Source organism: Lissotriton vulgaris, unplaced genomic scaffold, assembly GCF_964263255.1.
Source record: "Lissotriton vulgaris unplaced genomic scaffold, aLisVul1.2 SCAFFOLD_783, whole genome shotgun sequence".
In the NCBI taxonomy this organism is placed as follows: domain Eukaryota; kingdom Metazoa; phylum Chordata; class Amphibia; order Caudata; family Salamandridae; genus Lissotriton; species Lissotriton vulgaris.
Window position 1 is genome coordinate 348032 of NW_028250878.1, and position 24934 is coordinate 372965.

General features: G+C 46.3%; 1 protein-coding gene and 1 non-coding gene across 2 annotated transcripts in view; one reads left to right on the plus strand and one right to left on the minus strand.

Moving 5' to 3' along the window:
* The window catches only part of LOC147663089 (beta-microseminoprotein-like), a 173145-nt gene that overhangs the window by 59409 nt on the left and 88802 nt on the right, over window positions 1-24934 (minus strand). The window lies entirely within an intron of this gene.
* LOC147663090 (small nucleolar RNA U13) lies at window positions 963-1061 on the plus strand. The gene has a single exon (XR_015305434.1). It is a non-coding gene; the product is annotated as a small nucleolar RNA U13 (small nucleolar RNA).

The following is a 24934-nucleotide window of genomic DNA, read 5'->3' on the forward strand; positions in this document are numbered from 1 at the left end:
TTGAGGAAAGAGGATATGTAATATCTTATAAGTATGTTCACTTCTCTTCCTGACTCCACCAGTGGAATTCAGTAAATATGATGTCATTTAGATTGTTATGTTTGGATTCTACACAGTTGGTCTTGAGCTGAGCACCTAGCCAGGCGCTCCTGGTGGGGCTTTCATCCTCTCTGTATCAGCATGTAACTTATGCTAATAAACCTACCTGAAATCTACCTTCAGTCTGGACTTAAATTATTACAAAATACAACACCCTTTACTTCTATGAAATCTGACATTTTATTTTACCGCCCATTGCATGTATAGATTTCCAGTCAGTGTCTGTCTAGTGTGCCCGTCTTTTCTTTTCATGAACGTTGGTTAAAAATCAAAAGTGCTGATAACATGATGCTGCACTTCTATTGCTGCAACGATTTTCTCATTTACAACTGTTTAGTGACAGTTAATAATCAAAGTTATAACAGATTTAAAGTTGTATATTTTGGAATTGCTTTCGATCAGAGTAGCATTTTGGCATACTCAAAGATGGGGCAGAAACAATGTCTGTTTTCATTGAATATTTAAAGTCAAGTGTTCATTTATATTCAAAGTTCATCTCATACATGCACCTTCTTCCCCTGCAACCCTTGTTTTCTTATTCATAAATGCTGCCGTTTCATGATGTCCGCAAGAGATTACAATGTAGTCCGTTCTCTATGTTGTAAAACTAAATTGAACATATGGTGGGCGATCCTTTTAAGGGATGAAACTAGAAACCGGGACACGGATTGGCTACACTGATGCATATAAATTAGTATAATAATACGCCTTTTGCTGTACTGGACTCTCTTTTCTTAAAAAACATCATTAGTTTCGAATGTGACCCGTGCAGATGTAGACACACACCACCGCCACGACATTCTCACCCTCACATTCATGAGAGAATCACATGCTCTGTGTTCCTTCAATAACCTTTACTTCTGATCCTTCTGGTTCTTGCAAGTGATGAGTGGGTTTTCACGCTTGTGCGTGACGTGTGCCATCCCATCCTTGTTACAACAGGGCACATTACCTCTCTGAGTTAGAACTAGTGGTCCTTTGGAACAGTTACATTAAAATTGTTAAAGATAGAATTTCTATTCTAAATAGTTTACTCTGGTTTTTAGGAAAGTTTTAACAACAAAGATCAAATGAAATTGCATATGTGAACACACAATTGGGTGAAGATTAACACGTTTTACATTAGCCATGCACGTTGTCACAGAAGGTATGTCATATAGGAGCTGACAATGGCATCAAGTGCATTATTTGTAATGTGGACTAAATGCATATTTATGCTCCACTGAAGGTAAAGATGTAGAGGCACATAAACTCACGGTGGTGTTAGAACAATACGTTTGTGTGGTACATAATTTTCCTGGTATAATCATATGCTGGATATGTTTTACATGGATTAAACCAAAATGAGCCTTTATAATCTGTTCGACAGTTGCACGATATTCTTTAATAAGAAATACAATCACATCATGTATCCCTAGACTGCCATAGCAGCGCACCTGAAAAATGTTTGTTATTAGAGAGAAAATGGCTAAAGTATTCGCCAGCCCTGGAGCTTGTGTTATGAACTACAGCTGATTCTGTCTTCAGAAACTGTTGCAGTATTAGAGACTCACAAGGCTCAGTGGGTTTCTCAACCCGCCTGGAAGCACAGCAGGGTAAAGGTCAGCCAGCATGCATTAAGCGTCACTGGTAACACCTTGGGCCCCAGACACCGAAGCAGCTAAGCAAAGATGGCAAAATTACAGCCGCTGAATAGTCCAGGCCGGAATGGGTTTACCAACCATAATTCAGGTTAAATCCTTATCCATAAGAACTGGACTGTGTACATCTTCACACTTCTATAATGCAAACAATACCTTTTCTGCAATGTTTGCTCCATTACGGGCGTGATATGCTTGTTGCCCAACAGGATGATGTAAACATAATTATCAGATCCAACTATTTCTGTCCCCTGTTCTCAAAACTCCTCAAAAGCAGAGGGTGGTTTTACTCAGCACCTCCAGGCAAGCACTGAACGAGGCTTGTGAGTGAGACCACCAGGTCGGCCCTCAGCCCCACCCCACGCGACTCCTGGCCAATCTAGACGCTGCTCGTTTGCATTTTATGTTAGAAAACAGCATCAGAGCAGCATGAGGATTGACAAAGGCCAGGCACTGCCAGTGCTCCAAAGGAGATTTGGGGGCTATGGCAACAATCCCTCGGATTCCCCCATCCATTATGCATGTAGGCAAGGGTTGAAGTGCGCATGTCGGATGGGTAGAGCAGGGCACCCGTCTAACCAGACATACCATTTCATCCCAAGGAGGCCCAGAAGCTGACCTGTCAGTCAGCCCCCATGTACACCAGCCTCAATCCCTTTGAAGGAAATCTTTGCCCAGGTCATGCAGGGTACACTGTGGCTAAAAAACAAAATGAAAACAGTCAGCTAACATGATTTAATATGGGGCAAACAAACGGGGACGATGCCCCCACACCCAAATAAAGAAACTGCAGCTGATAGCATGCTATTGCATTTTACAGAGAAAGTGAACAGGAGCATGGGTCAGCTTCTCTGCACATCACACACAAGTTCCAGCAAACTAGAAAACGTGTTGTTGATGAGAAACAGGTTTGCAAAAATTGAGTGGGGCTTGACCGTTACTGTTAGACTGGTCAGCCTTGGTGTCGTATTCCTAAAAACCTTTGCCTTCACTCCTCCTGTGTTGCTGATTTGTTTTGTTGGCTTTAGTTCTCTGTGCACTTTATCACTGCTAACCAGTGGAAAATGGCTGGAGCTCTTCCTTTAAACATAGTAAAATTGCCCCACACCTAATTAGCACATTTCATTTATGTTTATGACCCTATTAAACTGGTACCACATGTTCTCAGGGTCTGTAACTAAAAAGCTACTAGCAGCACTTATTGTGTCACCCAATAAAGTAGACCTTTAAACCATGTCAGAGGCCTGGACTTGGCAAAATAAACCATTTGCCAGGCCTAAACGTTCCTTTTTATGGTCTGGCTTGACAGTACTGTCACTAGTACATGCTTTGATTGGGTGGAAGTTGTGTGCTTCCACAAAAAATGCTTGCCCTCCACACAGCTGTGATCATTTTGTTTATATATCCAGCTGCCTGAGCTTGAACTTTACGAGACACTTGGGATTGTAAAGATATTACCATGTCATTTTATGGTGTTTTTTTCTGGCAGCAGAACAGATGGGAGAAGGCTAGTCATTAATCTACATGGATTTTTAGGTCTGGGTTGACAGTGCAAGTATCATTTGAAATGTTATCCTAAACCAATATTATTCTGCTGTTGTTTGGTTTAACAAAATGCATATCCTTTCCCATTCAGATAGTAGCATTTCATCTTACAGTAAAAGATTACCTTTAAGTCACTCCTAAGGTTAAGGTAGGCACAAAAGGTTCATAAAGCAGGGTGCATTGTATTTAACATGTAGGATGTGTGTTTGAGTTTTTCATGTCCTACCAGTGAAAAACTCATAAAGTCGTTATCACTGCTGCAAGGCCCATCTCTCTCCCATAGACTAACACTTGGTTACCTTATTACATTCAATAAGTGATAACTTTGGATTGGGTTATTAAGCTACAATGGGGTAACCCAGTATCCCTCAGAACCTGGGCAATACTAAAGTATGTAAACAATGGTTCTGTCGGGGTCAAACAAATTACTTCCACAAATTACTGAATTAACTCAGCACTTCATTTCTTTTCAATTGGGACAATCAAAACAAGCCAAAAGCCCAAAAAATTAATTAAATCCAAACCATGTCGGGTATATCAAAGTATTTTATATAAATTATTCGCATTCATTAATACTCTATTTGCATTTGAAAACAATTTGAATATACTGCTGAAAAACAGCGCATCAATTTGTGAAAAAGTGAGCTTCAAGTGCCCAGTGATGTATTGTGCAGTCGTACATTTGTGACTTCATATACAGTGGGGAGAGGGGAAGGGGGTGTTTGGTCAGTCAAATTCTCGTTGTTTAGTTGCTACTGTGGGCTATGTCCGTTAGCTATGCCACAGAATGCCATAAAGATGATCCAAATGTTTTTTCGTCGACGTTTCAACCCTTTTACGGCACTATTCATGGGTCACTGCAGGTCTTCATCAGGACTGTGGGGCAGGGAAAGGGTGGGGCCGAGTGAGCAGCCTGTTGAACAAGATTTATTTAAAGTCAGGTATGGATTTACGTAATTATGAAAATGTTTGGTTTGGCAAAAAAAACATTACAGGACTCACCTCTGGGTGCCCAAGGAGGGTGCTCCCAGGCAGAAGAAGTGACGGGATCACTTGTCTATAAAGAAGGTCTAGGGTCTGATTCCCACAGGTTGCCGTTCTTTGAAAAAGCAGGTAATGGCATTAGTGACCCGTCTGTGACTCATCTTGGTCACGAGTGATTTCCATTGTTGCCTACCACTCACCTGCTGTAACTTGATTAGAACAGAAAGCTTCAAAGTCAAGATTAAATCATCTGTGCCCAGTGCGGAATCATTCTGGGAAGAAGAGAAAGGACCTTTATTTGTGCGGTCTCCTCACTCTATCTAGTGGTACCTGTGAGATTTCCCACCAATAGACAAAGACAGTCACTTAATCGAAATCGCATCTGCTGTGAATGGCTAACCTCTGTGAGTAATATGATTTCTATTGTAAACTTTCTATTGAGTTTCTTTAAAATAAAATGAAACCCCCGCATAGGGAGGTCTGCTTAGTTATAGAAAAATTCGCCACTCGAGCGGGTCAGCGTTTCTGAAGAAGCAAACCCAATACTGACATCTCACATTACAGGAAATCGCTCGTTCAGTCTCTAGCATATGCCCTTAAACTATCTAGTGTGTTGATAATACACATGTGTAACAAGCAGAAGGCTACATGTAGCGCTTACCTTGGGTTAGTCAGTCGATTCACGATTCACTACTACCAACAGGATAACCAAGGGTTCTTTTCAAACAGGGGGAGGCAAGGCCCCAGAAGGTACAATACCTTCTCTGACTCCTCCGTAGGAAGCAGCTCAGACTCTGAGGCAGAAAGATCGTCAACAAGTAATCAGGAATATCAGGGGTCCCATTTTATATGGGACAGCTACACCCGGGGCAACAGAGGTGGGGGGAGGCAACAGAACTGGGAACGACCAAGGAGATGGGGCAGGGGAAGGAACACACAGGGAACATCAAGGGTCCGGTTTTATCAACCAGAGACACATGGGGAGATCTCCACGAGGAGGCAAACGTACAGATGGTAGACCCATGTTTAACACAAAGTTATTTCATTCATTATCTGACCACACCACAGGTAGATGATACCACTCTAAGTGCAAGCAGAATACAACCTGTGAGCCACACAGATACTATAATGAGGCAAGTGAACCACACAGATGAAATATCTAGTGACAGAGTTGAGACTGTGTCTACAACGACTCTAGTACACCAGACTGCAATAACAATGGATGCCCTTGACCCAATAATGAATCCATCGAATCACATTTTGACACCGGCAGAGAGGAATATTCTATCCAAGGGGTTATCCTTTGTACCAACCTCCATACCTGACTCATTTCAAGTGAATCTTGAACTACAACGTTTCTTCCGGAAGATAAGACTGAAATAAATTTTTTATAAAAACACCTTTTCACCTACCCAAGCTGCTACAACCTTTATACCTCAACCAACCTTTACACCTGCAGCATTTTTGATGTCAGACAGGATACTTGCATTTGAGAAGATTGTTTTAGAAGATACCATGCACTTGCTGGACGAGAAGAACTACATCAGATACAACACCAGTAAGACAGATAAATTGCCATTGACTACACTTGGCAATAATGAATCCATAGTGATCAAGGCGGCTGACAAGGGGGGGGGGTGATCGTGGTGCAGAATGTTGAGGACTATGTCTGTGAGATTGAGCAGCAACTACAGGTCCAGGAGAGCTACCAGAAAATTGGAAAAGACCCCACACATGAGATCAAGCAGCAGATAGAGGACACAACACAAGAGGAATGGATGAGGGTTACCTCAGCCAACATGAGCGAGACTTCCTGAACCAATGTGAGCCAAGAATCCCGACTCTTTACACCCTACCGAAAGTGCATAAACGACTGGAGGAACCACTGGGAGACCCATATTATCGGGGTGTGGATCAGTCTTGGAACCGCCTAACCACTTTATTGATTATTTCCTTCAGCCATGTGTCCCCGATACAAAGTCGTATGTGAGGGATAGCATGCATAAAATACAATTGCTAGAAGGCCAACCTTTTGATGGAAGAAACCAAATAATGGTCACCCTTGATGCGTGCTCTTTATACACATCCATCCCTCAGGATGATGCAGTGGAGGTGATCAGAAACACTTTGGAACTAAGACTTAGACTATCTAAACAACTCGTAAGAGAGGGTCCGAGGGAAATGTTTAACGACAAAACAGGCTAATACCCCCTGTAAGACTACCTAAATAACAACAGAGCCTGTAAGTCAAATGGTGCTAAGGAGTGATAATTAACACTGGTGTGATTGCACGGAAGTGAACCTAACTAAAGACTATCAACAGTAGCTGATTAAGTCCTATCAGCCCACCCAATGGCGGAGCCTCATCATGTAGGACTCCAATACCGAGGTAAGTATGCAATCGCCCAGTTGTAAATTAGCGATGCATTACTCAACCGAGGTAAGGTCACCACCGTTGTTAGACTTGAGGGGGAGACTGATATGTGCAGTGCAGGAAAGGAAAATAAAGTAGTGTGTGATTAAAATGGCTATCGAGGCAAACAAAGACCTTTATTAGCGTTTGCCTGGACGTCAGATTAAAAAATAGTGAAAAAACAGTGTGAAAAAATCACTGTTTGACTTGCTTGGTAGAAAACTAAGTAAAATATAAGAGGGCCAACATGTTTCTGCCTTAAATGTGAAGAATCACTGGCATTCGTCAGGGCCGAATTAATATCTGCTACTGCAAGACACTATAATGTGTGTGAAAACTAAGGAAATGTACAAAAAAGTAAACAAAACGGAACCATCCTACCACATCTTGTCAGTGTTGTTGTGGTGATGCGATGGATCTTTCCTGTGGAAGTACAAAAAGGACAAAAGAAGGAAGGAACAATGTAGACATTGCATTTTAACATTGCTCAAAAGTTAAATCTACACCAACCATACTATAGCGGGATGATTTATCGTGCAAAACCAGTGAAGACTCTCAAACCTAAAGCTGGACCATCACTCATTGGTAATAGTCACATGCAAGGTGCATTATGACACGTCACCCAGTGATTAAAATAATGTACACAGTTTTAACACTTACCCAGCAGTGTGTGGGAAGTGGACCTCACCTCACCCGGCAATTGCTCGGACGAATAAGGCACCGCTCTGAACATATAAAGACAATATCTCAAAAGATGCATGTCTCTGGGGTATATACTCCCTATATTCAATAAAACCCACATGCTTTATCAACTGTCTGTCACGTGTTCCCACCCGGTGTCCAGGGTGGCCACGTATAACGAATATTGCATCTATACCTCCAGTGTAATTGAGAAGATGCTCATGAATTTGTATTAAAACAACTACTATTTTATCAACTAAACTAGTAAGTAATGGTATTGATTACTACTGTTTAGAACCAGTGGGGAGATAGCCCCATTTCCTAAAGTCCATCTCAACAGCTGAGCAAAGGATTAAAGTTAAGCTGATCAAAATTTATCAAAATTTAATGGAGGGGAGTCCTTCTGTTCTTATCTATTGACTAGGTGTAGGGATCAACCACTGAACTCCCTAGGTCCATCCTGGCAACGTAACCCTGTCCCTGCTTACCTGTCCGTCGGTACCTTGAGGCTGAAAACGAGCCGAAGGGGAGGCACCGAGCGAACGATCTGGCGTCTTTATATAGCACTGATCTATCTCTAATGAGGCTCAGCTGAGTTACAATAGTGCGCGCTGCATTTGCGCGATATTGTAACTCAGCTGAGCCTCATTAGAGATAGATCAGTGCTATATATAGACGCCAGATCGTTCGCTCGGTGCCTCCCCTTCGGCTCGTTTTCAGCCTCAAGGTACCGACGGACAGGTAAGCAGGGACAGGGTTACGTTACCAGGATGGACCTAGGGAGTTCAGTGGTTGATCCCTACACCTAGTCAATAGATAAGAACAGAAGGACTCCCCTCCATTAAATTTTGATCAGCTTAACTTTAATCCTTTGCTCAGCTGTTGAGATGGACTTTAGGAAATGGGGCTATCTCCCCACTGGTTCTAAACAGTAGTAATCAATACCATTACTTACTAGCTTAGTTGATAAAATAGTAGTTGTTTTAATACAAATTCATGAGCATCTTCTCAATTACACTGGAGGTATAGATGCAATATTCGTTATACGTGGCCACCCTGGACACCGGGTGGGAACACGTGACAGACAGTTGATAAAGCATGTGCGTTTTATTGAATATAGGGAGTATATACCCCAGAGACATGCATCTTTTGAGATATTGTCTTTATATGTTCAGAGCGGTGCCTTATTCGTCCGAGCAGTTGCCGGGTGAGGTGAGGTCCACTTCCCACACACTGCTGGGTAAGTGTTAAAACTGTGTAAATTATTTTAATCACTGGGTGACGTGTCATAATGCACCTTGTATGTGACTATTACCAATGAGTGATGGTCCAGCGTTAGGTTTGAGAGTCTTCACTGGTTTTGCACGATAAATCATCCCACTATAGTATGGTTGGTGTAGATTTAACTTTTGAGCAATGTTAAAATGCAATGTCTACATTGTTCCTTCCTTCTTTAGTCCTTTTTGTACTTCCACAGGAAAGATCCATCGCATCACCACAACAACACTGACAAGATGTGGTAGGATGGTTCCGTTTTGTTTACTTTTTTGTACATTTCCTTAGTTTTCACACACATTATAGTGTCTTGCAGTAGCAGATATTAATTCGGCCCTGACGAATGCCAGTGATTCTTCACATTTAAGGCAGAAACATGTTGGCCCTCTTATATCTTACTTAGTTTTCTACCAAGCAAGTCAAACAGTGATTTTTTCACACTGTTTTTTCACTATTTTTTAATCTGACGTCCAGGCAAACGCTAATAAAGGTCTTTGTTTGCCTCGATAGCCATTTTAATCACACACTACTTTATTTTCCTTTCCTGCACTGCACATATCAGTCTCCCCCTCAAGTCTAACAACGGTGGGGACCTTACCTCGGTTGAGTAATGCATCGCTAATTTACAACTGGGCGATTGCATACTTACCTCGGTATTGGAGTCCTACATGATGAGGCTCCGCCATTGGGTGGGCTGATAGGACTTAATCAGCTACTGTTGATAGTCTTTAGTTAGGTTCACTTCCGTGCAATCACACCAGTGTTAATTATCACTCCTTAGCACCATTTGACTTACAGGCTCTGTTGTTATTTATTTACTAAGACCTAGACCCCATTGGATCCCAACTACTTTCGTGATCTCACTTCTAGAAACAGCAATGAAAAGGAACTACTGCATATTCAAGAGACAGTTCTACTACCAATGCAAGGAGGCGGCCATGGGTGCTACATATGCCCCAAGACTAGCTAATTTGTTTATGGCTAGCTATGAGGAGGAACACCTGACCAACCAACTTAACCCATACCTTAACAAAATTGAAATCTGGAAAAGATACATCGATGATGTTATAATGATATGGTCAGGGACAGAGAGTGATTTGATGGAATTCCATGCATGGTTGAACAATAAGAACAGAGATATACAATTCACAATGGCACACAACAGTGAACCTATTGATTTCCTAGATCTCACCTTCAGGGCAGAGGAAGGACAGCTGTACTGCGACCCCAATCAAAAACCTATGGAGAGAAAGACCCTGTTGATATACGGTTCACATCACTCCCGGAATTTGAGGGATAACTTGCCCTATGGGCAGTATCTGAGACTAAGAAGAAACTGCTCCCAGAGGAAAGATTTCTTTAGGGAATCAGAGGTACTGACGACACGCCTGCAAGCAAGAGGTTACCCAAAGGGCTTTCTGAAACGGCCCAAGAAGAGAGCATGGTACTGCCACAGAGACCAGCTGTTCACAACCAAACAGAAAGCCAGGGAGACAGACAAGATTGTATGTGTCACGACATTTAATACCAAGAGTAATGATATTAAGAAGATCGTACGTAAATATTGGAATCTGGTGGTAGGAGAAAGGTGAAACAAAGCATAACCAAACGTCTAAGCTGGTCGGGATTTTCTGTCACAAACAACCACCACCACTCCATGTTTTATGTTTTATGTTCTAACTAAGAACCAGCCAATGGCGACAATAAGTGTTACATGTTACTTGTGAGCCAGTCCATCCGGACGAACAAAGTTGAACCGTCAAACTCATCACAATGCCCGACGCGATGATCCTTCAAAGAACGTCAAGTCTATATGTTTTGTTAATATATGTAACCTGTAAATACCAATAAAAACATTTAAAAAAAAAAAAAAAGGGGAAAGAACGTGAAGGATGCAGTGGTGAAAGCATTCCTGGAACCTCCAAAACAACCAGACTTGAGAAACTTCCTGGGATTCCCACCAGTGATCGGACATCGCGAATGTGGAGGCTGTAAGGCCTGTGATTTTTGCCTAGAAGGAATTGACTTTACTCATAACAACATAATATTTAAGCTGACACACTTCACAAGTTGCAACAGTACATACGTAATTTACGCCATTTTCTGCCTCTGCCCACAAGTCTATATTGGACAGACAACCCAGAGAGTAAAAACGAGGATTTTACAACACATGAGCAGAATCAGGTGCAGAACAGTGGGAGCCCCCTCAGTAGAATACTACAGCACATGCAATCACACACCTGAAGACATCAGGTGGCTAGTAGTAGAAAAAATCATTCCAAATGCAAGGGGAGGATCCATTATTAAGTCTCTCAACTACAAAGAGTGCAGATGGAAACACTCTCTGAACTCAGTGCAGGATGGGCTCATGGAGAAGGAGGAAACTGCAAGACAGATGGGTCAGCTCTAGTGTACCCCTAGGCTAGTCCCTGCGTCGCCTGAGCATAGAATTGTCAAAATGCACATATATATGTCTAGATGATTTTATATTCACCTTTATGAGTAAATAGACCGTTAATATGTAAGAATGAACATTGTAATTAAGAAATGATTCACAACGATTTGGCTATGCAACAATGTCCAATTGTAAACACACCAGGGGAGCATTTGCATATGGCAGATGGGACAGCTGTAGTGTATCCCTAGGTAAGCCCCTGTGTGACTCGAGCATAGTAGTCGTAATACTAGGCTAAAATGTACATGTATATGTCTAAATGATTTTATATTCACCTTCATGTGTAAATACACTATTATCATATAATTATGAACACTGTAATTAAGAAATGGTTCTGAATGATATGGCTATGTAACCATGTTCACTTATAAATACACCAGGGGAGCGTGTGTGCATCTGATGCTTATTGAAATGTGACCTGAGTATTTACATTTGGCAAGAGGTTTTATGAATACATTAATTTTGACCAAAGCTATCCTCTGTTCCTTAACTGTGATTAAGATTTGTATATTATGGGGCGGAGCTTGCAGGCGTCGATGGTGGACGCTTGAGTGCCGAGCTCTGCGGCATCACCCGCAATGTCCTGAAATTACCCTTTAAAAACGGTGCCCGCAGACTGCTGTAGACGGTGCACAATCCCTAAGGTCCACTAGCATACTCGGAGCCTGGCTTGGGAGAAGTCTGGCGGCCGGAGCTGGGGCAGTGCGCTTTTGAAACTTCGGCGGCAGAGGCCGCAGAGCCCCGAACTAGCGTGGAGCCGACCCCGACCAGCTTCACCTGACGTGCGGCGTCCCTACGCCACTAGGACCGGTGCTGCCGCGGACCTGTGAGTTTGCTGAGACCGCAACAAGCTGGGGCACGGGCGAAGGCAGCGGTGAGTGGGGGAGGCCCTGAGTGCAGCGGACGCCTAGGGGAGCACTCTGCATTAACACTGACGGCCCAGAACACAGCGGGAAGCGGACGGCGCAGCGGAGCCCGGGAGACATTACACGGCACTGGGGGTGTCCTTGGGCAGCCGTACAGTGGACAGCATAAAACAATCAAGTCTACCTCTGACATACTGGAGGGCTGGCGAGTGCCCCCGGGGCTGGAAAGAACTCTAAGACCGGTTAGTGTGATCTGGTGATCTGGGAGAGTATTGGCGCTTGCTGAGGCCCCCTCGCCCTTCGCGCAGGCCGCGGCTGGCAGAGCTGATCGCATGCAGGCAGTGGCGCGGCCTTACAGACTCCAGTGAGAACACTCCCACAGGCTGCACGGGCTATTCTGCACAGGGCCCATACTGTAGGGCCTGAAAAGCACCAGAGAGGCCAGGCACCGCAGAGCACGTTGCGATGCTGAACTGGAACCAGCTCGGGGGTGGAAAAAATTGTTTCCTCAGCACACTTGGTGAAGCGCCCTGCAGAGGACACGGTGCCGCCATTCCGGGGCTGACGTGGTGGGGCACTCTCCATGGGCGGGGTCGCCCGGGGACGCTAGCTGACGCAGGGGGTGGCCGCCCCGCTGGCCGCCTGGACACGTCTCGCGGCGCCCCCGTCTCGACCCGGCTGGTACAACCTTCCCTCCAGGTACAGTGCAACCCCTCCTGGTAGGCTGATCGGATCAGTCCCTGGTGGCGGGAACACAGCATCGATCGGGACTCTTTCCTCCCCTGTGGAGGAAGGCGCGGAGCGGAACTGCAGAGAGCCGCCTCAGCACGATGGGGAAAGGGGATAAAACTCAATCTAAACTCCCATTCGAACAGCGTCGCTCGAAGGCCCCAGATACACAGGACCCGGAAACTGGGCAGCAAACCAGGACTCAGGAAAATTCGATATATTCAGACATTAAGGAATTACTTGTCACCATGGAGAAGGGCTTGCAGGACAGTGTGGCGTCGATAGGAACAAAGATTGATGCCCTTACTTACCGCATGGACAGGATGTCAGAAAGAGTAGACAAACATGCGGAACGTCTTGATATGTCGGAAAGACGCCTGACTGAAGTTGAGGAAGGGTAAATGGAACTAGACAAAGACCGCAACCAAGTAGCTAAGATTCTCCAGGTGATACAGGACAGTTCGGAGGATTTGGAAGCCTGCTCTAGGAGATCCAACATCCGAATCACGGGAGTCGCGGAAAGTACACAAACAGGCAAGATGGAGCTCTTTGTGGAGAAGCTACTGACCACATTGCTGGGAGCCGACGTCTTCTCTACAATGTTTATAGTGGAGAGGGTGCACCGCACATTAGGCCCTAGACCGCGCCCGGGGGCCCCCCGAGACCTATAATTGCTAAACTCTTAAACTACAGAGACAGAGACACTGCGTTGCGGGTGGCTAGGGAGAAGGGTAAGCTGCAATTTGAGGGTGCTAATATCTCCCTATACCCGGACTTCACTGCGAAAGTGCAGGAGGAGCGGCGGCACTTCGCTCCGTATAAACAACAACTCCGGGACCTTGGCTTGGACTACGCCATGCTGTACCCAGCGAAGCTAAGAATTAACCGACGGGGGCATTCCCACTTCTTCACTGATCCGAAAGACCTCCAAAAGGCACTTAAGACTTGGACGAAGGAGCAAAGGAACAGCCCTAGGAGCCAGCCGGAAGAACAGGAACCTACCAGTGCCTGGATGAGCAAGAATGACCGCACAGCACCCCCGAGTTACCCCGCTTTGTAATGACCTGCTGCAAAGCTGGGACGAGATGTAGAAACTGAGACTTGCATATCTGGCATTGCGGTCCTACAGGTAGTTGGGACATAAGAAGACATTGGTTGCCTGTGCGAGCTCTGGTGCTCCGAGACTTGGTGAGATTTTTCCATGATATGTCTTAACATTTTGTAACTGATGCTTTTATTTGGCTTGCTCTGGATCTTTACACACTTGCTCCAGAGCTAAGCTGGCAAATGAGGGGACTGATAGTCAGTGGGCGACAGAGTCGTCGTTTCCGGGAGGGATCACTAGCTGGCACATAAATCTTCCCTGAAGTGGGCCACCGTTAAGAGACATGTACTGGGTGATGCTGCTAGGAGCAGGACTGTGAAACCTGTCTTACTATAATTGTTTCTTGTTCTAATGTTGGTGGCCTCTGCCCTAGCGCTGTTAGCACTACGGGTCCCTGCGAGGACCAGTTTGGGTCATTTGGGTAGTTTTGGGGGGGGAAGTAATTTCAGACTAGGCCAAGTTGGGGACAGTCTGCTGTGGGTGGGGGGGGGGGGGGGGGAAACATGACTGGAGGGGAGACGGGGTGGGAATGTACTGTCCTAATGGTGACACACTTGATTCGGCGTATCCAAGCACACACAGCTCACAACACAGCGTAGTTTATTGTAGACGCATATACAGCACGAGGAGTGACAGCACGAGCGACCTAAACTCCAAGAGAGCTAGCGTGGCAATCCCGAAGCAATGGCAGTTGACATAGATGATACGCGCGCTAACAAACTCAGGGCGCTCACATGGAATGTGCGCGGCCTAAATGATCACAGGAAAGTGCGCAACGTGCTAGCTTATCTGCAGCGACATAATATAGACTTGGCCTTGATTCAGGAGACACACTTCCCCATAGACAGCAGGATCCTACACTTTAGAGGACTTGAAGGCGGCTGCCGGCTTTACTACACACGCCAGAGGCGTTATGACGTGGGTGAACCCTAAATCCAACCTCACACAACAAACACTAGAGGCAGACTCTGAGGGACGCTACGTCATCTCTAGATGCACTGGACTGGGAATGTCCTTACTTGTTGTCAACACCTATGGTCCCAATTTCGATTCCCCCATGTTCTACAAGGAGTTGGCGAGTAAACTTCGATACTACAACCCTGATGACCTTTGGTGGGGTGGATATGAACCTCACCCTTGACCCTACCCTTGATAGATCTGCTGGTCCGCAGCGTAAACCGGCTGCGGCAGCGGTGGAGATACAGGGCGTCATGACGCAACTGGGCCTCGGTGACGCCTGGAGATAACGCAATCCGCAACAGGGAGGTTACACCCACTACTCTGCATATCACAACATACACACCAGAATCGACTACTGGTTGATCCCGGACTCCAGATCGGGTCCGATTGCTGGCTGTAGTGTTCTCCCCCAGAACTCTCCCAGACCACTCGCCTGTGCTCCTGGAGCTAGTGGCCCGAAGCTCCAATATCCCGCCTTTCACTTGGAGGTTCCCCCCATACTCGTTGCTAGACCCAGTATTTAGGGGCGAACTGGCTGCAGCCATAGACCTGTTCTTCGAGACCAACATAGGTTCAGTAGACAGCTTCCAGACTGTCTGGGAGACATTTAAAGTTTACATCCGAGGGGTAGCGATCTCCAAGCATTCGGGCGTACTGAAGGCTATTCGTACGCGACTAGCTGACCTCGAGAAGCAGCTGGAAGTTATGGAAAAAAGGCAGGGAGAGTGAGACAGTGCGGACTGCGACGTGGGCAATTAACTTAAAGTCCTACTCAAGGAATACCACGACGAAGCAAACAGGGAAGTCACTCTACTATATGTCAGAGACCCAGACAACAACTTGACATCGGTACTGAGGGAGGTAGTCCGTTTTGGTGCATTGTCAGGCCTTCGAGTGAACTGGTCGAAATCCCTAGCAATTTCCTGACTCCAGTTACACTACCTACAACAATGGAATACCCACTCACCTGGACCATGGACACGGTTGGGTACCTTGGGATTCAGCTGCATACAGACCCGGAGACATTATTCAGAGCCAACTATGGCACGGCCTTCAGCAAATTGGAGGATGACGTGACTGCATGGTGTAAGCTCCCACTTTCCCTCATTGGGCGGATAGCAATCAAGAAGATGGTCGTGCTCCCCAGATTCCTGTTCTTATTCACGTCCATCCCGATGGTGCTCTCCAAAACTTTCTTTCAAAGACTACAACAAGAGCTGACTAGGCTAGCATGGGTGGGCGGACAGCCAAGGGCGAAATGGTCGCTCCTTACGCTAAAATACAGCATGGGAGGCCTAGGAGCCCCAGACCTAGAACTATACTATAGGGTGGCACAGGCAGCTCGCCTCCATACTTGGGTGCACGGACACAAAGACATACCTCATATGAAGATGGAGACCTTGTTTGCCAGTCCGCTCTCCCTCCCGCACACGATATTTGAAACCACTGACCGCCGCACGGTAATCCTAGATTCACTAGCGTTTACGAACCATGCGTGGAGTAACCTCCTACAGAGGCAGGGCGGTGCATTGCTATACTCCCCTAGCATGCCTATTGACTGGGCACGGTGGCTTCCCCCACTGCGTGAGAAGGGGACACTGGAAGCTATGCGGACACTTGGTATCGAGACTGTGGGAGACCTGTTTGAAGACGGGGTGGTAAAAACTTGGGACAAGGCACGGGCTGGCCGGGAGGTACCGTCTCTGCTGATGAGATTCCACTACTTCAGAATACGTCACTCTGGTTTAGAACTACTGGGAGGAGACATGGCAGAGCCGCCGGAGGTAAAAGAACTCACGTATGTCCTTAAGGCCACAACCTCGACAGAAATTACTCACTCACCCTTATGCCCTGCCACAATCGCACAGGGAAAACACATACACTAAAGCGAGACTAGCCTGGCAAGTAGATTTACAAATGACACTGGACGATGACACTTGGACATACTGCTGCACTAACACTAGGAGAATCTCCCTGAACGGGCGACACAGGCTGGTCCACTTCAAATTTCTCAACCGAATATATTATACTCCGGCCAGACTCTTCAGGTATGGTCTTAGATCCACTGCGGAGTGTGAGAGGTGCCATTCGCAAAACGCTGATTTCCTCCACCTGGCATGGACTTGCCCAGGAATAAGGGACTTTTGGGTCATAATTTTAACAGAACTGAGTACTATCACCAAGATTGTAATTCCCCCTGACCCGGCGATGGCTCTGATAGGGTATACCAAGAAGTTGCCAAAAGCAGTCCGCAGACTAGTTGACATGGGGCTCCTAATTGCATGCAGAGTAGGGGCATGCTGTTGGATGAGGGGACCGAAGCCAACTCCTAAAAGATGGGCACACGATATGATGTACTGCAGCACACAATCCGAGATATATAGCGATCTCCTACCCCCCTCCAGCAGACCTAAGAACTTTTGGGGGCTTTACCAAACCTATTTGACGGCTAGCTCAGACAAAGACCTGGATGCAGAGCCACAGGAGTCCCAGGGGGAGAGTGTGTAGTACCTGATACACACTAGATGTCGAGTGTTTTTTCAGAATCATGGGTCTGAGTCGTGGGACAGGACGATGTAACCTCCTTGCGTTTTCAGATTGGGACAGGCAAATGTAACTGTGTTCTCACAACGCCACCTGCCCTATTGACAGGGTTGTTGGCTAAATGGCTGTGTAACTCTTGGGAAAACGCGGAAGGGTGTTTGATTCCACACTAAACGGATAGTCCACTGGAGGGTGGTGGGTGGAGGGGTTGGAAGGTATGTTCGAAATGGTTGTAACTTGTCTTGAAAGACTTCTAAAATAAAAAAATTAAAAAATAAAAAAAGATTTGTATATTATAGGTTTTAATCTATACCAACATAGCACTGTAAGATTGTGAAATTAAGTCACTATGCGACCTACATAGTGTTAGTACTATAACGCCTCACACTGACCATAAACATTTTTATCCTTGCCTGTCCATGGTAATTTACACACGCAGTGACACATTTCAGGCACCCAAACTACGAACGATTTGTAAATTTGGTTGTTCCAACGTGTCTTGGCCTTTAAGAAACATCGTGGAGAAGTGTGGCTCAGGGGTTAGAGGCGGCAGACCCGGAAGCTGAGATCGGTCCTGGACCAGGGTTCAATTCCCCGCCTCGGCGGGTCTTGGGCTAAAAATTCCACGGACTCGATAATTCTCGCTCCGGTGCCTTCTCGACTCACGGGTTCACACTCTGCGACTCTGGGCAATAGCTTGCTTAATCTCCACAACGGCCCCTCGCGGCGGGATGCCTGACTTTCACCTTGTGGATACCCGCTGGGGCTATCACACAGGGGAATATCAGGACGGGTTCCCTAAGCAAGCGCCGGGACACCCACTGCGGGTAGCTGTGCGCTATATAAGCTCAACTACATTTACATTTCATTTTATCGTTGAAGATACTAGTGCCCATCACGCAGATTATGACGCCGCGAACCTTTTTACACTGAAGGTTACACTGGAGGTTGCTTAGCGAGCATTGTATACTGGAGATTGCCTAGCAACCTGAGCGCGTCAATTACAGCACGTCCTCGTGCTCGCAGAACCAGTTAATACTAGCCGGGAATGGTGCCGATTTTTCACATCTCTGAATAATTTGCCAGGACAAACAGCGCGGAGAAACTCGGCGCGTCTGTCCCCCTTACGTGAATTGACTGACTAACCCAAAGTAAGCGCTACATGTAGCCTTCTGCTTGTAACACGTGTGTATTAGCAATACACTAGATAGTCTAAGGGCATATGCTAGAGACTGAACGAGCGATTTCCTGTAAAGTGAGATGTCAGCATTGGGTTTGCTTCTTCAGAAACGCTGACCCGCTCAAATGGCGAATTTTCCTTATTTAAGCAGACCTACCCTGTTGGACTTGGCCCTTCTGGCAGGTTCACCCCTAAACTTTTTGCTTTTTAAATGTGAATTGGAGGTAGTGATTTTTGGTTTCTGCGCACTTTCACTGTGTCCCAGTGGAAAGTGCATGCGCACTCTGACTGCGTGGAGTGAGGTTGGCCTGCCCTCCCATAGGAATGCATGGGGAATGTATGTTTCCCTGGTAGTTCCTGATGCGTGGGGTGTACAGGTTCGAATTTGGTATGTGCCAACTCGTGAGAGTGAATGCTTCGCAATGATGTATATGGCATGAGTGTGTCTTGTGTACAAATGCCACTTCTAGGAGTTGGCATATTAGTGTAAAATATGCCTGGCGTGTGATTGGCTGGAGCTGGCTGGTGAGCCTGGCTCCAGGAAGGCTGGATGGGTCTGCCCGGTGGTGAGTGGAAGATTAGCATGCTGATGGCTGGGGAGGAGTGTACCTGTGTCCTGAATGGGCTGGGCTTTTCCCCAGACAATGCTGGCTCCGCCCCCTGTGGTGCGACTGCTGACCCTAGCCCTGCCAGTGAATAGAGTGAGGGCTGAGCACATAATGGGTGCTTCAAAACCAGCTGCGACTGGTTTCTCCCCCACCCTGCACTACAGACAAAGGATTTACTAGTATAAGAAGGGGCTGTGTCCCCTTAGAATTTGTTCTCTTCCAGGATCTTGCCTGAGGGGGCTGCTGCTGTTGCTGGGGCCAGGAGGACCGCCACTTGGAGTGTCTCCCTGCCTGGAGACCCAGTGAGCTGGCTCTGGGCCCAGCCTTGCCCCCCTGCCTGCCTCCAGACCCTGCTGGAGCTTTTGCTGTGCCTATAGTACTGAGAGCGCTGCTCTCTTGTCCTTCAGCGCTGGGGAGCGCTGACATTCCTTGCCTAGTGCTTGAGAGCGCTTTATTTGGCCCCTAGCGCTGTGAGCTCTTGATATTGTCCTCTAGCGCTTGAGAGCGCTTTCTCCTCGCTGCTAGCGCTTCTAGCGCTTTGTGTCCTTTGGCCGGTGCCCACCCGGCTTTTGCTGACTTTGCTGCTCTCGTGATTTATTTTCGAGTGCCCACCTCGATTCCTTAAGTGATTTAACCCAGCCCGTGCCCACCCGGCATTGGACCCGTTTCGCCGATTTCTGGCCGAGCGAGTGCCTACCTCGCCTTATATTTAAATCATGAGGGAGCCTACCCCTCGGATACGGACACCTCGCCTGCCTGCCTAAAACGGGTCGTCGCGCTGCCCGCGATGACCCGGAAGAGGTTGACCGGACGGCCAATCCCAGCGCGGCCAGGCGGAAAGTCCCACCCCCACCGAGCCGCGAGACGAAGGAAGCAGCCTGCGTGTCCTGCCCGAGGCTCCCGATCGAAGGGGGAGCCCCGGTAAAAGAGAAGAGGAGCAGCTGCAGCCACAGACAGCCGGTGAGTGTGCAGTGGGGCCCGGTGTGTGGAATCGGGGAGGAGGGCGTCGGGGCGCATTGCCGGTGCCCGCCCCTCCCCTTGGAGTGTACAGTCGGTGGAGGCTCTTTGGGGGCATGTGCATTTCTCTGAGTCCCCCGTGAGGGACTCCAACGACCGGCCCACTTGTGAGGGAACCCAGGGGCATTTCTTCATTTAGAGCCTGAGAGGCTCAGCGGCGCCGCACTTGGCAGTTCCCGAGTCCCCCGAGAGGGACTCCAACGTGCCCGCAGTTGTGTGCAGAGCCCCGAGGCTCCCGCCCCTATTTAATTCAGAGCCCCGAGAGGTTCAGCAGTGCCGCAGCTGGGTTTACGAGCCTGCGAGGCTCGAGTGCCAGTTCCTTGTTTAAGAGCCCAGAGAGGCTCACCGCCCATATTGTTCTTAGAGCCCCAGAGAGGCTCTTGAGTGCTGAGTGCTGTGTTCAGAGCCTAGAGAGGCTCCCACGTTGGCCCCATCATTTGCACCAGTTGCCCAGCAATTTGTGGGCAACTGCTACGTTTAGGCTTGTGTTCTTGGCTGCCTGCGCAGCCTGCCTGACATTGGGACTAAGGGCATTGCAGCCCTTGTGAGGCTAGTTGGCCTATGGACAGTCACAGGTGGTGACTTATGTGAGTTTGGCGCAATTGTTCTTTTGCTGCACCTCTGAATGTGTTTTTATACGTCATGTGCCTTGTTCTTACACCTCTGAATGTGTTGTTGATGCATCATCTGTTTTTCCTTCCTTGATACACCTCTGAATGTTTGTAGGCATCATGTTTTCTCCTGTGTTGCACTGCTGAATGTGTTGTTTATGCATCATGTGCCTTGTTCCTTACACCTCTGAATGTATGTTATGCATCCTGTGTTATGTGCTTATACCCCTACAGGTACTGTGATACTTAGGTGGTTGTTTTTCTTGCTAGTACAGGTGGTGCTAGCGAGGTCCTAGTTCCTTGCGTGACCTGTTCCTAAGGTGGTTAGGATTGCGTAGGTGGTACTTAACTTTTACCAGAGATTACTGGTTGTGTGCTTTATGTTCTATTTGATGCTAAAGTGATTTATACTCTATGTTCTAAGTGCTAATTCTACCAGGTGCTAAGTTCTAAAAGCGCTGATTCCTGACAGTGGTCCTGGTGGCCCTGTCTTGTACATATATCCCCTGTAAATTCTGCCCGTGCCTGTTGGCACATTGTAAAGTGTGTGTTTTATCTAATGTGTTTTGGTGTAATACAAAGGCTATTTTCATATATAACCTTGTGTGGAGTTTCCTTTGTGGTGGACCTTGGGTGTTGTTGCTGGGGTGCGTGCGCAAATACTTAACTCATATCGCCTCCAAGTTTAGCCTTGCTGCTCGCGCCACGCTACCTAGAGGGTGAGCAGGGGTTTTCTTGGCGTGTAACTCCCTTGCTCTGACTTGGGAGTGGTGGTCTCTGACTGACTTTGGCGCAAGCCCTGGCCAGCCAGCGATCCCATTTCTAACATACCCCATGCTGGAGTTTTATTTCATTTTAAAAAAACTCAATAGAAAGTTTACAATAGAAATCAGGTTAGTCATTCACAGCAGACGTGATTTCGATTAAGTGACTGTCTTTGTCTATTGGTGGGAAATCTCACAGGTACCACTAGCTAGAGTGAGGAGACCGCACTAATAAAGGTCCTTTCTCTCCTTCCCAGAATGATTCCGCACTGTGCACAGATGATTTAATCTCGACTTTGAAGCTTGCTGTTCTAATCAAGTTACAGCAGGTGAGTGGTAGGCAACAATGGGCATCACTTGTGACCAAGATGAGTCACAGACGGGTCACTAATGCCATTACCCGCTTTTTCATAGAACTGCAACTTGTGGGAATCAGATCCTTGACCTTCTTCATAGACAAGTGATCCGGTCACTTCTTCTGCCTTGAGAGCACCCTCCTTGGGCACCCAGAGGTGAGTCCTGGAATGTTTTTCTTGCCAAAACCAAACATTTTCATAATTACATAAATCCATACCTGACTTTAAATAAATCTTGTTCAACAGGCTGCTCACTCCGCCCCACCCTTTTCCCGCCCCACAGTCCTGATGAAGACCCATGAATAGGGCCGTACTAGGGTTGAAACGTCGACGAAAAACATTTGGATCATCTTTATGGCATTCTGTGGCATAGCTAACGGATGTGGCCCACAGTAGCAACTATACAACGAGAATTTGACTGACCAAACACCGCCTTCCCCTCTCTCCACTGTATATGAAGTAACGAATATACCACTGCACAATACATCACTGAGCACTTGAATCTCACTTTTTTCACAAATTGATGCACCATTTTTCAGCAGTATATTCAAATTGTTTTCAAATGCAAATATGGTATTAATGAATGTGAATAATTCATATAAAATACTTTGATATACCCGACATGGTTTGGATTTAATAAATTTTTTGGGCTTTTGGCTTGTTTTGATTGTCCCAATTGAAAAGAAATGAAGTGCTGAGTTAATTCAGTAATTTGTGGAAGTAATTTGTTTGAACCTGACAGAACCATTGTTTACAAACTTTGGATTAGGAGGAGATAGAGATATGCTGTTTAGCCTCAAATGAAGTGTGATTTTAAATACTCTTTAATGGTGAAGTTGGATTTTAAGTCACAATTTAGAAATGTGTTTTTTTCTTATTCTAACAATGTGTGCCTTGCCAGTGTCCTGGGTCACATGAGTGTTACTGGGTCTGTTGTTGTGGATTGTGTATTGCTGTCCAACAGTGATTTGATTATGGGATTTATATAGCGCACGAATGCCCAAAGGCGTCTAGTCACTGTGCAGAGGGATGTACCAGGGATTCAGATGGAGATGGTGTAGCTTAGTTTGAGAATAGCCATGTCTTAAGCAACTTTCTGAATCCAATCAACGTTGGGCAGCTTTTAATATTTAGCGGGAGCGAGTTGCAAAGTTTCACTGTACCCAGGACAAAGCTTCTTCCTCCCCAGCGGGCTTTTTTAAATGTTGTTGTCTGGAGGAGTTTGTTATGTGCTGATCATATATGTCTGGATGGAAGGTACCATGTAAGGTGTTTTTTCAAGAACTCTGGTCCATTTCCATACAATGCCTTGTACGGGAGAGATAATGATTTAAACTCAATACTTTTCTTCATGGGAAGCCAGTGGAGTTTTTTTAGACCTTCTGAGATGGACTGAGATTCGGGGATGTTCAGCAGTAATCTAGCGGCTGCGTTCTGCACCCGCTGCAATTGAAGCAGATGTTGTTTTTGAAGGCCTAAGCATAAGGCGTTTCCATAATCTAGTCTTGCCAGGGCCAGCACCATCACTAATGTTTTTAATGCTTCCGGAGGGATGAAAGTGCGTATTTTGCTGATGGATTTTAATGTTAGAAAGACCTGGGAGATGACCTTGTTGATCTGATATTGGAAGGTCTGTTTGTCAAAAAAAAATTGTGCCCAAATTCCTCACTTTATGGACTGGGGTGGGGTGATCTCCCATACTGGGAGGCCACCAGTTCTGTGACCAAAAAGAGGTATGAGATCCTGATAGGAGAACCTCTGTTATAGTCCCATTGAGTTTTAGTCACTTTGTGCCCATCCATTGATTTATGTGGGACATGCATTGACTAAAGCGGTCAGCTGTTTCCTCAGGCTGCAAGATAGGGACACCACGATTTGGGTGTCGTCTGTGTACGAACTAAGGGGCATATTATCAAGGACAGGCGATACATTATCGCCGCTTTTATCGGCCGGAAACTGCTGATAAAGCGACGATAATGGCCTTGATAATATGCTCTATGAATTCCAATCGAAGCCCATGTTAGATGTGTTCACATCTAACATGGGCTTCGATTGGAATTCATGGAGCATATTATCAAGGCCATTATCGCCGCTTTATTGGCAGTTTCCTGCCGATAAAAGCGGCGATAATGTATCGCCTGTCCTTGATAATATGCCCCTAAGTGTGAAGCCGAGCTGCCTGATGATAATGGCTAGAGGAGTCACCTATAGGTTGAATAAAGTGGGGTTTAATGAGGAGCCCTGGGGCACCCCACAACTGCTCTGAGCAGGAGTTTCTGATCTGAACATATTGATACCTGTTGTTCAGATAAGATTTGATCAGCTTAAGGGCAGAGTTCCTGACTCCTACCACTTGGAGCCTTTTGATTAGAATAACGTGATTTACGGTGTCAATGCCGTCGATAGATCCTACAGTATCAAGGCAGCCTTGGCACCGGTATCTAGAATTGCCGTTGTCTCCTCTGCTGCCATGATCAGGGCAGTTTCTGTGCCATGCCCTTGTCGAACCCCATATTGGGAAGAATCCACAACGTCTGCCGACGAAATGAAGGTCGTAAGTTGGGTGTTGAGAATTTTTTCCAGTACTTAGCTGGGAAGGGAATTCTCGCAATTGGTCTATAACTACTATTGTCGCTAGGATCTAGGTTAGGTTTTTTCAACAGAGGAAGAATTGAGACTGTCTTCCACGCATCTGGAAAGATACCTGATGTGATGATTAGTTTAAAAAGTGTACTGAGTTGTTCACTGATATCAACCGGTGCCATTTGATATATTTTTGGAGGGCAGGGGTCTAAAGGTGCTACAGATTTTAGTGAGTTGATCACCTTCGAGATCTGTTCTATATTAGGTGGCATGAAAGAATTCAAGACATTAATGGAGCATTGGGGGGTTATAACTGAGGAGACTACCGTACTATTGTACTCGTCTCAAAGGGATTCAAAAATAGTTTGCACCTGTCTCTAAAATACCCTGCGAGGTGATCACAGAATGCCACACTGTGATCATTTTGTTGTGGTTCAGGTAACTTGACTAGTTCCTTTAATATTGCGAAAAGAGTTTTGCTAGAATCACCTGCCTGATGTATTTGTTCTGAAAAATAAC